The sequence below is a fragment of the Diceros bicornis genome, chromosome 38 (assembly GCF_020826845.1).
Source record: "Diceros bicornis minor isolate mBicDic1 chromosome 38, mDicBic1.mat.cur, whole genome shotgun sequence".
NCBI lineage: Eukaryota > Metazoa > Chordata > Mammalia > Perissodactyla > Rhinocerotidae > Diceros > Diceros bicornis.
The window spans coordinates 18,368,324-18,386,441 of record NC_080777.1 but is presented as its reverse complement, the minus strand read 5'-3'; positions in this window follow the sequence as shown (position 1 = coordinate 18,386,441).

The following is an 18,118-nucleotide window of genomic DNA, read 5'->3' as shown; positions in this document are numbered from 1 at the left end:
CAAGCACTGGATCGTGGAAGAAGAAGCCTTTGAACCAGGACTTGAGAAATGTTCAGGAAATCCAGTAGTGAGGTTGGCAGAAAATGAAGTTGGAGCTGGAAAATAGCATTTTAAACATGGTGTATTTTAAGCAATAATAAAGAGCTGAGAATTCAAAACTGATAGACTTAAGAAAAACAGTAAGTATAAGCAACAATTTGAATGAATCTCACAAACATGTTTAGGGAAAGTAGACAGATGTAAACAGGTATACATAATAAGGTTCCAATATAAAATTCAAATCAGGGGCTTCTGGGGTGCTCCTCATGTTCTGTTTCTTGATCTGGGTGTTGATGAACCAAATATATTCAGATTATGAAAATTTATTGAGCTATATATTATGATTTATATAGTTTTCTAAATGGATATTATACTTTAATAAAGTATACTTTCAAAATTAAAAAATATACATCAACAGTTTTATTCTGAGTAAAATTTTATGAATGGTTTATTTTGGTTCAAGATTGAATTAATATTGAATAACAGTGGGATACACATTTGGAAATTGGAGGGATACTGTGATAAGCTATAAAAACAGTTCTAAGAAGTTCTGGTATGCCAAAATTACACACAAAAATATAAAGAGTGGTATAAATATTGTATAGCTTTACCGAAACTAATCTGAAGTTAATGTAGATAATGAAGAGTAGGCAGCAAGGAGATGATGACATGGTTAGGCATTGGACGAGCTGGTAAAACAAACGAGACAGCAGTTTATGCAGCAATGCATTAGTGTGAGAGCAGTGGGAATATCCTCACAAATCAGGCCTTTTATGTACTAACATATCTCGTAATTTAACAAGGTTACGCTAAAGAGAAAGTGTGATATAAATCTACTAAACCTTCCAGCTAATGGTACTGAAAACGCTAATATAAGGGAGTTGAGGCTTTAAGAGTCGGAATGAACGACTGTGGAAACATGCCTGAATTGTGCTTTTCCTTATACTTTGCGAGACTGAGAAAAATGGAAACTGCTCTTTGTCTGGAAAATGTTCAATTAAATCAACGTCTCAGCGCCTGTTGGGGAAAGTCAGCCATTCACTGTATAGTGCTTGGACTCTATTTTAAGCGGCCCAAAGGTGTTATAAAAAGTGGTAATTAGGTTTATCAAACTGATTTGTATAGACTTTTGCCTGAAGCTATGGCTTATTCGTTTCAATAAACTCAGTGATAACAGGCTTAAGCCTTACTTATTTTCTAAGGAAAAGTCTCTTGACCATAATATAGTCTGGCATGAAAGGAGGCAAATTCTTCAGGTCTTATCCATTCAAAGTATAGAAATGTGCAATCTGAGCTGCCAATAAATTGATAGGGCACTAAATGTGCTTCAACTTGGCATATTTCCTAGACATAAGCACCCAACACAAGAAGTGAGTGTCGTCTCCCTGGCATTGGTGAGGGAGGGTGTAGTTGGTGAAATCTGGATTGCAGTAGCTTGAATGACTGCTTCAGGCTCTTATAACACACTAAATATTAGTATTGCTACTTGAGTACATGTTTTCAGTTCGTGAAAATATTTTACTGTTATTTTAGGGCCAGTGCTGTGTATTATTTTGTTCTGCATGTTTTGCCACCTCTAGCAGAGCAGTTTGCACCAGGAAATCAGATTTTGGGGTTCTTTCATAAACCCCCACCAATCCTATCCAGCTACCTGCTTTGGTGCCTCCTTCCTTTCCCTCCTGTTAGAGTGACATGTGCCCCCTTCTTCCTACCTACCACTCATCTGCATATAACCCCATTCCTATACATGTCTGTTCTTATCAGGCATCATCTTTAGTTATGCACCTTATTCTACTTTTCCAACCTAGGGATAAAAAAATTTATATCAACGTAAACTAATTTACAAATGAAAGGAGCAAAAAAATTATAGAAAGAGAACTCCATATGTCTTTAGAATCAAAAGCAAATTTGTCCAAAAAAATTGATAAGAAATGCTAAAAATCTTAACAATGTATACAAAAAATAAACCCTTATTATTAATTTCCTTATGAGACTATGTTAGTGACTCTTAAAGAAAAAACTTCCATGACATTGAGCTATATAACAGAAGACAAATTCTACTAATAGAAATGAATTAGGCATCTATTATATTTTTGCTTCATAAATTATTTATCAGGCTATGTCCCAGGAAAAACCCCCCAAACGGGGCCAGAATTTCTCTGGAAAAATCCTAGTAAGTAATTATCAGTGGAAGATTTTCTGTATATTTCTATACCTCTTTGTATATACATGCTGCAAGTTTTTTCCTAGAATAATCGCCGGATTTCCGGATCATGACATAGTGAGTGTACCTTGAGTTCTAATGACCAAGCAAAAGGAATCATCAAATGATGGGAACACACTGCCTCTAAGAGGATATATTTTCAGAGGGAAGGTACTATAGGAGTGTCAGTGTGAAAAAGTTCCCTAGAACGCCTGTCACCCTCTCTACTGACGCTCATCATGTGCGTGGGATACCTAATATCAAGACTAAAGGAGCTGCTGAGCTGTGGTTTATTGTCATTCAATAACATTGTCATTCAATACATTGTTCATAGAATTGGTACATGCCTTACTCCTTTACTCCTTGAATTTCATTAATAAAAACACCTAAATCTCAGGGCTGGCCCAGTGGTGTAGCGGTTAAGTTCCCACCCTCCAGTTCGGTGGCCCAGGATTCACGGGTTCGGATCCCAGACCTGGACCTAGGCCCCGCTTATCAAGCCATGCTGTGGCAGGCATCCCACATATAAAGTAGAGGAAGACGGGCAGAGATGTTAGCCCAGGGCCAATCTTCCTCAGCAAAAAAAAAGAAAAGAAAAACAGCTAACTCTTCTAACATCACAAGACAGGTATATGAATCATTAACAACTATCATTGAAGGAACATTTGAAATGGTAAGAGAAAGGTCACCCAACAATGATTTGAGTTTAGTTCTTTTACATTGAGTTTCCTTACTGAAGGGTCATAAAAATCTCTTACCAGTTCTGTTTCACCACTAATGCTCTAGATTCAGAATAAAAAGAAAATTAGGCCATGTTATTTTCTACATGAATATTATTTGACTATTCTTTGAAATACATATACACACACACACACACACACACATACTATACATTTTTACATACACATATATACATGCATACTTTTATATACAATAACAGTTAAAATTGCTTTATAGGCCACATACTATTTTTGAACAAATGCTCTTTCAATACCTACAGAGTAAATGAATATCAAATGCTAATTCATTTATTCACCAAAACATTTGACAGTACTAGGCTAAATGCTGAGATTACAAATATAAATAGGATATGATTGTTATATAGTCATGCTGATTGACACTGGTCACTGTAAGACAGAATCAAAATATCTCATTGGGTTAACAAATTATAAATTTATTCCTTACAACACAGTCTGATTAAGTGTTCAATGGGAAACATTCCATGTGATGTTTTAGGATCTTGGCTGCTTCTAAATTTCTACACCACCAACTTCTAGAGCTCTGCTCTCTGATAGTGTAGCTATGAACCATATGCGGCTTTTTAAGTTTAAATTAATTTAAATTAAAAATCAAGTTCCTCCAGTGCACTGGCCACATTTCAACTTCTTAGTAGCCCCACGTGGTATGTGGCCACTGTAATGGAGAGTGCAGGGTTATTTCTTCTTGAGCCTTTCATTCACATGTAAGGCAAGCAAAAGATAGCAAAAAATAGAAGATCAACCAGGAGATTTTAGAATTCAGGTCTAAAAGGAACTATTTTACTTCCTCTCACTTGAAATTGGTTAGAGGTAGGCTCTGGGCACAACACAAAAGCAAGAGGAACTGGAAATATTTTTTATGCCAATGAGGAAAATTAAAACAGTTCAGTGAATGAATAACATTGCCTCTGCTAGAGTCTACTGTTGTAGTCACTGAGCACTTATTCCATTTTCCTTAAATGGATAAAATTTACTCACATACCTGCACCACAAGAGATATATCCCAAAGACCCATACAGTCTCTGCTTAAAACCCACTTAAAGTTCAGTTTAAAGCCCACACCTGTTACATGGACAAGTCTCACTCAAAGAACGAGTATTTATCATAATGGCTAAATTAGCTTAGTTTTTTGAAGATGTTTTTAACCCCTACAACAGTGATTAAATGGGAATATTATATAAGAGAGGAGATTATAGGACAATTGGATGTGAAATTGATGCTCTTCTTGATTAAAAATATGAATAAAGATTTCCATATAACTATTTATAAACAAAGGTTGAGTTTTATTAAAGGTGGGGAGGATAGCCTGCATTTATTAATGTGCTCCTTTTCATCCCCCTATACCTGTATGTCATGTTTATAAAAACACTGTTCAGGGGCCCGGCAGGTGGCATAGTGGTTAAGTTCATGCATTCCACTTCTGCCGCCCAGGGTTCGCCGATTGGGATCATGGGCGCGGACGTACTCACCTCTCCTCAAAGCATGCAGAGGTGGCTTTGGGGAGAAAAAAGAAAAAAGAGGAAGATTGGCAACAGATGTTAGCGCAGGGCCAATCTTTTTCAAAAAAAAACAACAAAAACAACACTGTTGAAGGATAATACACAAACAAAAAGAACTTCAGGAGCCTTTTATTTTAGCTTAACCAAACGAAATGTTGTACAGTGATCGTTTCATCAATCTTCTGTCAATACTGATGCTTACACTTGTTTCTGCTTCTAAAGACAGAGAAATTAGATTGTACATTTATTAGCATATTATGCCTTTGCTTCATCAGAATAAATACTTTCTATTATTATGAATTAATTGGAAGAAAACAGCATGCCCATGGGTTAAAACTTTTAAAACAGTGATTGTAGGATTAATACACAGGATGGAATGAAAATTTGTAATTGGAATCCTTATATAAGGGAATATCAAAGAAAAAATTAGGCAATTACCAAGCAACAATGAAAAATGCAAAGATGACTCCTCTTGGTTATAGCCCACAGCTGCTCTTGCACATCCTGGAAAATAAATGGTCTCAATTATAAACTTGGCACAAAGAATGATCTTTGTAAGTTACACTTAACGTAACTTACATGAGCTGATTTTCTCAACTTTTGACCAGTAACCTACAGGTAAACAGAATATTCTACATTTAAGATGCATTTCATAATTAAGGCCTGATTAACATTTAACATGCAAATAACCTTAGTGTGTTTACTTAAAATCTTGAAATATTCTTCAGGAAATAAAAGAATAAATAAATAGATAAAGTATGCATTTTAAGGGTATATTTTAAATAATTACAAATTTGGTTTCATTTATTCCTGCTACTCCTGTAGCTGGTTTGCATATTACCAATGTAAAATAATCATTTGAGAACAAATAATTTTTATACAAACACAGTCTCTTATTTTCTGGAGTTGATTATTTCTTAAATTATATGAAATATTAATGCTGAAATACATAATTCTTCATTTAAGCTATCTTTTTCACTGGAACAAATTGGAACATAAAATATATTTGTAAATGGAATCGCTATTTAAGAAACATACTTGTGAACTACTGACTTAAATAAATATCAAAAGTAAATTAAATTTTTAGGTTGCTTTTTCCTTTTGCTGATGGTTTCTTTTGCTGTACAGAGGCTTTTTTGATGTAGTCCCATTTGTTTATTTTTTCTATTGTTTCTCTTACCCGATCAGACGTGGTACTTGAAAATATGTTGCTAAGACCAATATTGAAGAGCGTACTTCCTATGTTTCTTCTAGAGTTTTAGGGTTTCAGGTCTTACATTCAAGTCTTTAATCCATTTTGAGTTAATTTTTGTGTATGGTGTAAGATAATGGTCTACTTTCATTTTTTTTTGCATGTGGCTGTACAGTTTTCCCAACACCGAAAGGAAAATCTAAAAAGTGGGAGAAGATACTTGCAAACCATATATCTGATAAGGGGTTAATCTCTAAAATATATAAAGAACTCATACATCTAGACAATAAAAAAACTACCAACCCAATTAAAAAATGGGCAAAAGACCTGAACAGACATTTCTCCAAAGAAGATATACAGATGGCCAACAGGTACATGAAAAGATGTTCAACATCATTATCTATCAGGGAAATGAAAATCAAAACTACAATGAGGTATCACCTCACGTCCATCAGAATCGCTATAATTAACAACACAGGAAACAAGTGTTGGAGACGATGCAGAGAGAGGGAAACTCGCATACACTGCTGGTGGAAGTGCAAACTGGTGCAGCCACTATGGAAAACAGTATGGAGGTTCCTCAAAAAATTATGGATAGAACTATCATACGATCCAGCTATTCCACTGCTGGGTATTTATCCGAAGAACTTGAAAACACCAATGCATAAAGATACATGCACCCCTGAGTTCAGTGCAGCGTTATTCACAATAGCCAAGACTTGGAAGTAACTTAAGTGCCCATCAAAGGATGAATGGATAAAGAAGATGTGGTGTATATACACAATGGAATACTACTCAGCCATAAGAAATGATGAAATCCAGCCATTTGTGACAACATGGATGGACATTCATGCTTGGACATTAATGGTATTATGCTAAGTGAAATAAGTCAGAGGGAGAAGGTCAAATACTGTATGATCTCACTCATAAGTAGAAGAAAAAAACAACAATAAACAAACACATAGAGACAGAGATTGGATTAGTGGTTACCAGAGAAGAAGGAGGGAGGGAGGAGGGCCAAAGGGATGATTAGGCACATGTGTGTGATGATGGATTGTAATTAGTATTTGGGTGGTGAACATGATGTATTCTATGCAGAAATAGAAGTATAATGATGTACACCTGAAATTTATACAATGTAATAAACCAATGATACTGCAATAAAAAAAAAGTGAATTAAATCTTATACATTCATTTCCCTGCAGTACGTATACCTGTGAATATTCTTGTTGGACAAAATCAACAATAACATGATAAGGGCCTGATATTACGTATTTAATTCTCTGTTAGCTGGAGTCAATGAGATGCTTCTGATCAAGAGGTTATGTCTTGACGAGTGAAAGAAAAGCTCAGGGGCAATTAATTTTTTGTTTAGCAGATAATGTTAATTGTGTTTAAATATCTATTCTCTCCACTTTTATTTTAGTAATGAAATCTTCCACCTCAAATTTTAGTGGCACTCATGGCCAATTAGCAAACCTTGAAGCTCAATGGAACCACATAACTAAGTTTTGTCAAATAAAATGTGAACAGAAGTGACATGCAACTTCTGTGTAATATCTTCAAATTGAAGTTATACACCTTTCACTGCCTTTTCTCCCCAGCCCTACATCTGGAACCAGATGTGATGGTGGGAAACCCTTTTGACAAGATGGATAAAATCCATACACTGCCAGAACTGTGGGGCAAAGAGAGAGAGAAATCTGATCCAATCTCTGAATGACTTCATGAAGCGGAGCTGCCCAGTCTAGTCACAAGCTCTTCTCCTCCAAAATTCCTATAAATTTACTCCCTCCAGTCCTCGCTTCACACCTCTATGACTTCTACCCTTTCTTTTCTCCAGATCGTGCACCACCAGCACCTAAGAACACTGTCTAGAAAAGCATAACTATCCCCCCTAAGAGGGATAGGTGTGGAACAAACAGAGAGGGCAAAATCAGACTTCTCTTAAGTGAAAAGAAGAGAAAAAAAATTATAATTCACAGGAAGATGAGCACTTCTATGATAATTAGTACTTTAGTAGTAAAATCATTGTAGAGTTCAAAAGATGGCTGCAAATTTAAAAAGAAAGGGAGTAGACATGAGTTTTTTGTTTACTTATTATGTGAGGGATTGGGTTAGTAGACATATGGTAAAAGTCATTAAGAGGGAAACAAATTCTTAAATTCATATGTATTCAGTGATTATTGTATATATTTGAAGCTCCAATAGAGAAATTAATTATGGATGAAACTTCAACTAGCATTTCTGTCTTATGAGAAGCTTTGATAGTCTTAACTAATTCATACTGGTGGTTATATGAAAATCCTAGAATGGTTGCAATTCTATGATCATCACACCTATACAGTAATTGATAATTTTTAAGACTAAAGTGTGCTTTAAAGTACTGAAGGATAAATTACCTTATGACTTGCCTCTGGCTAGTCTTAAGTTACTAAATTCAGTCTGTCTTATCCCATAGAGTAAATTTAACCCTCGATTCTTAATTGAAGCATGTACTTGAAGTGTTGAGCCTTTTTATTTAAAGCTTATTCATATCATATTTTAGAAGTAATTGTGATTGACTCAAGTCTTGTGGCTGCTCTGAAATTTTGTTTCCATGTTATAGTAACAGAAGTGTGACTTCAATTTTCTCTTTTGAATTGAGAAATAATTGAGGACAGTTTTGAAATGGAGTCAAGTGCTTGTTTTCTCTGAATAATCCTGCAATTTTGTTTTTTGAGTGTAGCATCGTGGATGATGTGTTTCACACTGATGAGCAAATTGCATTTAAGCCAGAAATGTAAAGAAGCGTTTGTAGATAAAAGAAATACAGTGGGTAAAAGCAGATAGAGCTAATTAATGTGGATCCATTCCAACGGAAAATTGTGGTTTTGGCAGTTATGAAAGGAAATATATGGTTTAGAACTCAAAAACTCAAATGACAGAGATGAACCAAGATACTAAAATAAACAGCAGCCATAAAGATAGGAGTATGTTGAGCTACATAATCAGTTAGAATTATTATATACATTTTATTAAAATTGCTATTCGGCTTCATTTTATGAGCAAGATACAGGTTTAGGATATTACTTTATTATTACCCAAATGAAAAGACTTGCAAATTAAAAATATTATAGTGGAAAAATTCCAAGTATCATTTCTTCATTGTTAGCAAATAATGTGTATAGTATATTATTATTTCTAAATCTACCATAAACAATCCATAGATATGATCTCTTTAAGATGTTTTCCCCCATCCTTATGCTAGAAACAAAATGTCCATCTCTCAAAAGCAAAAATAAATAGATAACAAAGAAAGAGAGAGAGATAGCACCTAGTATGTATTCACGCTTTGTTTCCTTCGTTTTTCTTTGTGAGGGTGGGTGAGATACTTTATTAAAGAGATTGGGGTGAAAATACTCTTTTGAGGTACAATATATTAATTGGAAGTGGTTTGTTAAAAATCTGAATTCTTTGTTTTCAGATGATTTGCAACCCCTAAGATAAAGAAAGGTAATCCAAATGAAATGTAATATACCAATGGTTATAAAAACTGATGAGCTTGATTTCTTTATCATTAACAGATTATTAATATTTACCAGATTTTATCATGTATTCCTTTTAATATACACATTCCTTATCATAATAGCATAATCAAATTCTTGTGTTTCCTCTCCCCAATCATATGTGCTATCCCATTTGTCAAACTTCAGAGGGGAAAAGAATCTTGGGGGTAAACAAGCAAAGGGGACACAAATGGCTGAACTTTACAGTTAACTGGTTGAGCATTTATTTGAATTAAATATTTAAAAGTGGCTAATGAACTCATTAACCTTTATATTAAAAATTCTATTTCACACTCTGTGCTACATGGCAGTTCAGCTGTGGTTCAGGTGTTAATTAAATCTAAGGCCAAGATATTTGTTCAAAGATTCCCTATTAATTCGTTTATTAGGAGACTATAAACATTCAGAACAATGTCCAGATAAATTTTACTATTATTTTATTATTAAACAAGTTTCACTCTCAATAATATACTTGTTTAATAATTTGCCCAAAAACACAAATCATTTTCTACTAATTTAGAGGCATAATTATAAAAGCCTCATGGCTTCCAAATCCAAGCGTGATTGGGATTACAGATTCTTTATACCAGTTATGCATTTCCATTTCAATTTTATACACTGTTGTTATGATATAGTGGTCATTTTTAAATTAAAATCAAGAAAATTTAATTGAATTAATGACGTTTTCTATAAAGACGAGTATTTATAAATCAGAATTTTTTCAGTTATACTAAAAATTCTGTATATTATTATGCATACTATATCATTATGTGGTAAATAAAAACTAATCTCTTTCATAAATTTAAAAACTAGAAACATGGGAATCATAACTTCTTAATGCTTGGCTTCTGCCAAGCATAAAGGTTAGTATCTATCTAACCTTCTATCTAGCTGTCTACCTATCTCTTATGTTCCAAATGTCTAGTTGCTTCTCAGGGTTCTTTATTCCAAGATTCCTATTACCATGTGACTTTATCACTCGCCTCAATTTCTCAATAATGAAAGCATGCAGGATAGATTTTTTTTTGTTATGTAATTTATACTTTTTCATGTTTCATAAAACAATGAAACAAATAAATTATTTTAAAGTAGAGATTAGGAAGCATTTTCTAAGTTTACCAGATTAACAAATTTGGAAAATCACAGTGCCCATATTAACTAAAATGACAATAGAAAACCTAGCATAGTGATATTTACTAGCAATTTACTAGCAGAAATATACACAGAAGTCTCTCCTCATAGAATATTTTTAACAATACATAATCTTTATTAAAGATTGCTTATTTTTAGTGAGTATAGAGTTTATGAGGCCCAGTTGGATGAAGGATAAATGTAATCAATACCAAGCATTTCTTTTCTTCATTATTTTTTATAATTGTAAAAAAGGAGGATCCCAAATCCGAAAACAGTTACATTTTAAATAATGTGTCTGCGTATACTGTTCAAGCTTCACAACAGGATGTAGGAAAAAGAAACATTTCAGTAGCTATTTCTCATGGTTATGGGTTCCAGCGGTTTTGGATTTGGCATATTTTATCCATGCCTGATTCTTGCTTTTATCTTTTGAATCATTAGTAAAGTTTAGTGTTAGGTTAAGATCTAATTTTGACAAATCAACCCTTATCTTAACACAACTTCATGTCAGTAGCAAGATTGTTTTTCAGACTCATGGTTCACTTTTTCAACAGAAAAGAGAGAGTGGAAAGATTTGATGAGAATTGGACTTCAGGATGGCTTCCTAGGCATCCTTAAGATGAGGTCGTAAAAGTCCCAAATAGTTTACTGGGCAGTTTTCAAGATATAAACTGAGACTGAGGAGACTTGGTCAAGGGAAGAGACAGAGAATTAAAAGCATTAAAAATAAATAAATAAAAGTAAGCAAAAATTATTTTCTAGTTGTTATTAGCATCCCTGTTGAAGAGGAAAAAAAGGACAATCTAAAAGAAAGTAAATATACTTATTTATTTACTTATTTGTGTGAGGATGATTAGCCCTGAGCTAACCTCTGTTGCCAATCCTCCTCTTTATGTTGAGGAAGATTGGCCCTGGGCTAACATCCGTGCCCATCTTCCTCTACATTATATGGGACACCGCCACAGCATGGCCTGACAAGCGGTGTGTTAGTCTGCGCCAGGGATCCGAACCTGCAAAACACAGGCCACCATAGCACAGCATAGGAACTTAACCACTTCACCACCAGGACGGCCCCCTAAATATATTTATTTTTATTTCTGTTAATGGGAAACTTTTCATATTTTCCTGGATACTTTATTAGATGTCATATGTGAAGGCTGTACATGTGGCTTGGAGCCAGGGCCAGGTGACCATGGAATGCAGAGGATATTCTATTAAGACATGAGTCTCAATGTACCATGATTTCCGTGCAGAATAAAGAGGGTATTTTATAAGGACCAAAAGCATAACTTGGAAGATATGGAGATTCTTGGAGGCTATAGTAACAGTATGTCATGAGTTAGAAAATATGGGGGACGGTTTCTGTCACTTCATCCCCATTACATGAAGACATGATGCTAATGTACATTATGTGTGCATGGAAGACTCTGACTTACCGTTCTTACATGACGTCCACCAGCTCTCCCCCTCACCTAGTTTTAATTGTGATGTTAAATGGGAACTTTTGGAATTGCTCAAGCCCTCCCTCAAAGGAAAATTATGCAACACATTATTCCAGGAGGGCAACAAGAGATCACTGGCTGAAGCAGTAGTTCTGATTCCCACTAACTTCATTTTAGCAGCCTCATCAGTTTAGAATACCAGGCAGTGGGTCATGGAGACTGACGCAAGACTATAGGGATTAAACAGTGTGATTCCTCAAGCACTTCAGTTATACCTGATACGATAAAGTCTACACAAGAAGTACAACAGGCAAAGAATGATGGGTATGTCATAATGGACTTGGCAAACATCTTCTTTTCCATATCAATGTCAAAGTATAGCCAGGCATAATTGTAATTTCATGAAAATTAAAATATGATGATACTAATTTGATTATCAAATGACTATCTAAAATTTGAATTGAAAATGGTGAAAAGGCAAAAATAAATAAATAAAACCTGGTCAGAGCATTTAGTTTTGTTTTAAATAACTCATTTATTATCAGTGATACTAAATTTTCTACTATTTTTCTACAAATCCTTAATAGGAGTATATGTGTTTGAAATAATTTAGAACACATTTTCAATATTTTGTTTGTGAGTTGAAAATTCACTGAAAATTAGCCACAGACAAGATGAAGAACGTGGGTTTTCATGTCTAGACATTTCTGTAGACCTTCATACATGTGGTCCACATGTCCAACTTTGTTTTTTATGATCCTCCTTCTCTTAGTATGATCTTTCATTTTCTGAACTCCAGTTAATACATCCTAGTTCTTCTGTATCAGAGACTCCTAGCTCTTTCTTTCCCTTTCACAGAGAATTCTGTGGCCCTTGGTGATAATCAGAGCTGTAAAATGGAAGGAGCCTGCATCTACGAATGTCTACATGGAAAGAACCCATCCACCAACCAGGAACACTTCACTATTATTCTAATTAGAAACAAATTTTATTTTATTTTGGAAATGAAAACACATTTTGATGCAGCAGCTGGTTGCAGATGGGGTTCCTAGAATATGAACTACTTGAGATTTGGACCTGGATTTCTCTCTGATTCTTCTTTTGTGCTCAACATCTATCAAGGCCATATTCTTCCATGTTCTTTTGAACAAATACTTTGAAAAATATAAATTCATCATACATAAACAAAGATGTATTTGGCTCCATTATGTTTAAATATTTAACTCTGATTTTTATCAAAATGTATGTTGAATGTATTTTCAAATATATATTATAAATTCTCATTGCAAATAACCTTTCACAGTCTGTTTTCTTGTGAAGTCAAGGTCCTGATTCTCCTGTAGATTAAGAAGCAATGCCTAGAAGGAGTGAGAGTGAGAGAAACTTGGGTTGTTCTAATCTAAAAGGAAACTTGTAAAAATCGATGTGTTGTGAACTATGGTGTCATAATAACCTGGTTGCTGGTTTGTGCTCACTCTCATCATTTTTTCCTGCAGTCAGATTTCAGTAAACAATAAACGCCACATGTGAAAAGTCCAAGTATGTAGTCTTTTTTTATGTCTCAATGATTTTTAGCGATCTTGTAAGAATTTGGTATTCTTGCCCTGAGTATGGCAGGTATGCCTACAGACATGGACCTCCAATACACGTAGTAAAATTCCTTGATGTCTGGATTTCACATTCTCCTCCTTACTGCTTGCAGTAAAGCTACTTATGTAAGGACAGTCTACTCCACTGTGTGGAGATGCTGTCACCGACTTCCATATTTTGAGTTTGATAAAGACATTATTATTCTTTCAGGCACAATCATTTTTTTTAATCAGTCTGAGGTAATTCTAACCTAATAAAATTACCTGCAAATATTTCACTGCTTTTTGAATGATAAATCATTATTTGTCAAATCAAAATACAGTATTTCTATTTACTTTCATCATCTACTTATTTTTCTAATTTCCCTTCCAACTAACATTGATTTATTAGTGGCCAATGATACATCATGGAAAACCTACATAGGTCATTTTGCGAAAGATTGTGCTTAGTACATAAGAAGATAATTTCAAGAGGAAAAATAAGAATTGTGGCTTCAATCCTTTCTTTCTGATTGGCATGTAGGAGTGAGGTCATGATGTATGAAATTAAAGCAGCATTCTTATGACACTGAGAAAAGGAACAGGAATAAAAAGCCAATAGTCTAAAATGTGGTATAGAAAGAGATCTCAGATTTTGTTAAAGCCCACTAGCTAACGTCCAAGACTAACATACGTGCTGTCAAACAAAGTAGAGTTCATTAGCTTGTGACGATGAGGGAAAGCTACATCATGGAAATCTGGAGGGTACAGTTTGGGGGACTTCATTTAATTTGGGCGCGTTCCAAGTGATTCGAGGGTGGTACAATGTAAGTGAGAGTTTGTTTTTCATTGGATGATTCGGGAAAAAAGGGCAATGTGCTGTTTGTGTAACTGTGCTTTTAGTTAAGAGGTATAATGAAGAAGGACTGGCGTAAAGAAGCAACAGTCACCCATGTTACCCAGAATATGGACATGTTTAATTATTTCTTAACTGCAGAATGTCCTTGTCTCTATCTTTGCTAATATTCCCTGAAGATTATTTGTATTTACTAAATGCTCAGGGTCTGGTGCAAGCTGCTAACTGTCAGTGGTCAGCTGTCAGGGTGAATTTTGTTTGGTTTGTTTCTGTTATTTTTTAATTTTCTCACTTTGTTGACATCTTAGAGCTGCTGACCTAGCCCGGGACCGCCTACTTCACATTTTTTTCTGTTGTTGATTAAGTAATAAATGCATTTAGGTCTCAAAGCTATTGCTTCAGTATTCCATAACCTAGAGCCCGATGCATTCCTAACACATACATTCATGTATATGGGGAGTTTTTAAAACAGAAAAGAAACATCTGAGCTGAATTCAGTCATGGAAATTAGTGATCCAGTGTATAATGATTATAGAAATTAATCTTCTATTGAATGACATTTTGGCTATTACATTGATAAAAGCGTTATAAATAAGTTTTACATACAGCCCTTTAAAAATAGGCTCTTGTAACTCCCCATTTCTGAAATGTGGGCTATGCATTACTGCCTTATAAAAAGTAAAGTACGGAAAGGGGAAGAAAAGAGTAACTTTAAAAGAGGAACTTTAGGGTGGAGAAATCTATAAAACACTACTTCAGCCAGGAGAGTCAAGGTCAACACCAACAGTCATAAATCACATTGAAAGTATGTACCCTTGATATGATGATGTGATGAAAATGGTACTTGACATCTGTGATCTTCTCATAAAATCACACCACCACTCCAATCGTGATAAAAACATCAGAAACACTCCAATAGAGAAACATCCTACAACATGCCTGACCATACTCTTCAAAATCGTCAAGGCCATCAAAAAGAAGGAAAGTCTGAGACAATGCCACAGTCAAGAGGAGCCCAAGGAGACAGGAGGACTAAATGTATCATAGTACACTGGATAGGATCCTGCAATGGATAAAGGACATTAGGTAAACACTAAGGAAATCTAAATAAACTATGGGCTCAATAATAATTCATCAATATTGGTTCATTAATTGTAAGAAACGAGTCATACTAATATAAGATGTTATGATAGTGGAAACTGTGTGTTACGGGGGGAAGGTGGGGTAGAAAGAGAGCATATTTACTATCATTGTAGTATCTGATAAATTTTTCTGTATATTTAAAACTCATAAAAATAGTCTGTTATATACACATATCATATAAGATACATAATTATAAACACATATATCATATATATGTGTACATATGTATGTGTGTGTGTATATATATCTCCCCCTGCTATATTGTAGGGGGTAAAAAGCAAATTGTGGGGCAATATAAACAGCAGGATCACATTCATATAGAAAATAATGTCTACAGTCCCTTCCGCCCCAAAAAATGGGCTCTTAGAATTAAAAGAATTGTACAGTTTTTTCGTCAACTTTCTTATAGGAAAGCAGAGCAAATAGCTATCTGAAAGGTACTTCACAAATTATCCACACAGATTTCTTTTCAAGATTAGCATCTAGTATGTATTAGCATTTATAAATATTCATATCTTGGTAAAATATTATTTTATGTATACACTATGGTTCAAAACTTGGATTTTTTTATACTCTGTTCTTACATCCTTTTTTTTAAAGATACAAGTCAAAGTTTTGCACACTATTGATAGAGAATTCTTAGAATAATTACTATTTTGGTTTTATGGTAACATCTCTAAAACATATTAACTAGTTTTTAAAACTTTTTCTTCTAAGGTGTGGTATTCAAACTTTAGATGTTGTATAGCTGTTTTGAGGGGAAGAAATTTTTATCCCAATGTTTTGGGGTAAGTATTTTAAGCAAAGTGTGCAACATTTCCCAACTCATATGACCAAAGAACACCACACAATTTTTTTTCCCTAAAGTGCATCTTTGAAATATTTTTTTCAGTGTGACCCTATGTTTAGAAATCTTAACATAGATCATTTTTCTTCTTTGTATATAAATACTATACATTTGCATTTTTCATCTGTAGATTTTTTGCTACACAATATTTCTTTATAACAAGCATACATTTTGAAAACCTGGATATGTCGAGTATTGCATATGTTCCCCGCTGGACAGTGTGTTAAATGAATAATGTGGGCAAGCAATCAAATATGCAATTAGAATTACATGAAGTAAGCTCAATGTAAAAACAATGTAAAATACAAGCATGAGTACAACTGCCCAAGAAAATACGCTGGAGTGAGAGCTCTTGGTGATGTATCGCTGTTCCCTAAGCAGCTGCTAATAGCTTCCTAGACGACAGTTTCATGGAGTACCTGGTAAATCTGATGTGAAACTAACATTTTGTGTTTTATGTGTGAGATTTCGCTTACACAGGAATTCGGGACCTAAGTGTAATCTATAAAATGCATCATAAACTATATCTCAAAATCTTATAATTTCATCAACACAATTATGAAATTTTAATGACCACCACGGATGCAACAACCACGCGTGCACATGTTCTCTGCAAGAAATTGTTTCTGAGAGGACTTTTAATACAAGTTTCTCTCTTCAAAACCTATTTTTGCTTACCTATACTACAAGATCTAACATTACATTCACTATAAATCAAATTGGTACTCCAAAATAAGAAAAATTTAGAGGAATATGATATTCAGAAAATATGTAAGTTAAATAAAATACATAGAGCAAACATATTTTATTGTGTAATACAACAACAACAAAAAATGAGTTCCATGGAACTATACGAATCCAAGAAAACAAATGAAATAATTCTTTGGAAAACAAATAATTCTAAGGTAAACATATGAGGCAGAAAAGTATTTAAATATAACACTAGAAAAATTAGAAGCAACAAATTTATGACAATTATGCTAACTATGAACTTAACACAAAATAATTCAAAAGTGAACACGTTTTCTCTGATGGATATATTTTCTTATTCTGAAATTCATTTTAGCTTATTTTAAGCTTAGAGCTAATAGTATCTAATCCTGTGTTTCTGGAAAATAAATCTCTACTGTGTATTTTAAGAATTGTTGGCTTCTCTAAACATTTGGTCAATTTTTTATCATGACTAACATTTGAAATCAAACCAACTACTGTGACTTTCACATAAGTGCCATCCTTACCTCATGAATAAAGTCATTCAAGGGCTTGCATGGTTTATGAGCCAGACTCAGCTCCCTTCCATTGGTTTCTTTCACCTCTTTCTTATGCATACTTTCTGACCGCTACTGTGTAACTTAGTTTTGCTAAACAAACCTTATGCTATTTTGAGTGTGTTAGCTCCATTCATTGGACAGTTATAGCTCATCATTCTAGTGCTAAATTGTATTACAATTTAGTATAAGTATTTCATAATTTTGATTGAACGGTATGCTTTTTGAAGCCAAGGACTATATCACGTTCATGGTCTTTCTCACATAGTAAGTTCTCAGAGATGATATTTTTTAAACAATGACGCACATTCACATTTTTAAGCTGGATTTTATTATTTGTGTGTGTGTGTGAGGAAGATTGTCCCTGAGCTAACATGTTGCCAATCCTCCTCTTTTTTTCTGAGGAAGATTGGCTCTGAGCTAACATCTGTACCATCTTCCTCTATTTTGTACATGGGGCGCTGTCACAGCATGGCTTGATGAGTGGTACATCGGTCCACACCCGGGGTTCGAACCTGCAAACCCTGGGCTGCTGAAGTGGAGCATGTGAACTTAACCACTACACCATTGGGCTGGCCCCTATTAATTTTTTTGGAAATAAATTATCCAAAAATGTCCAGT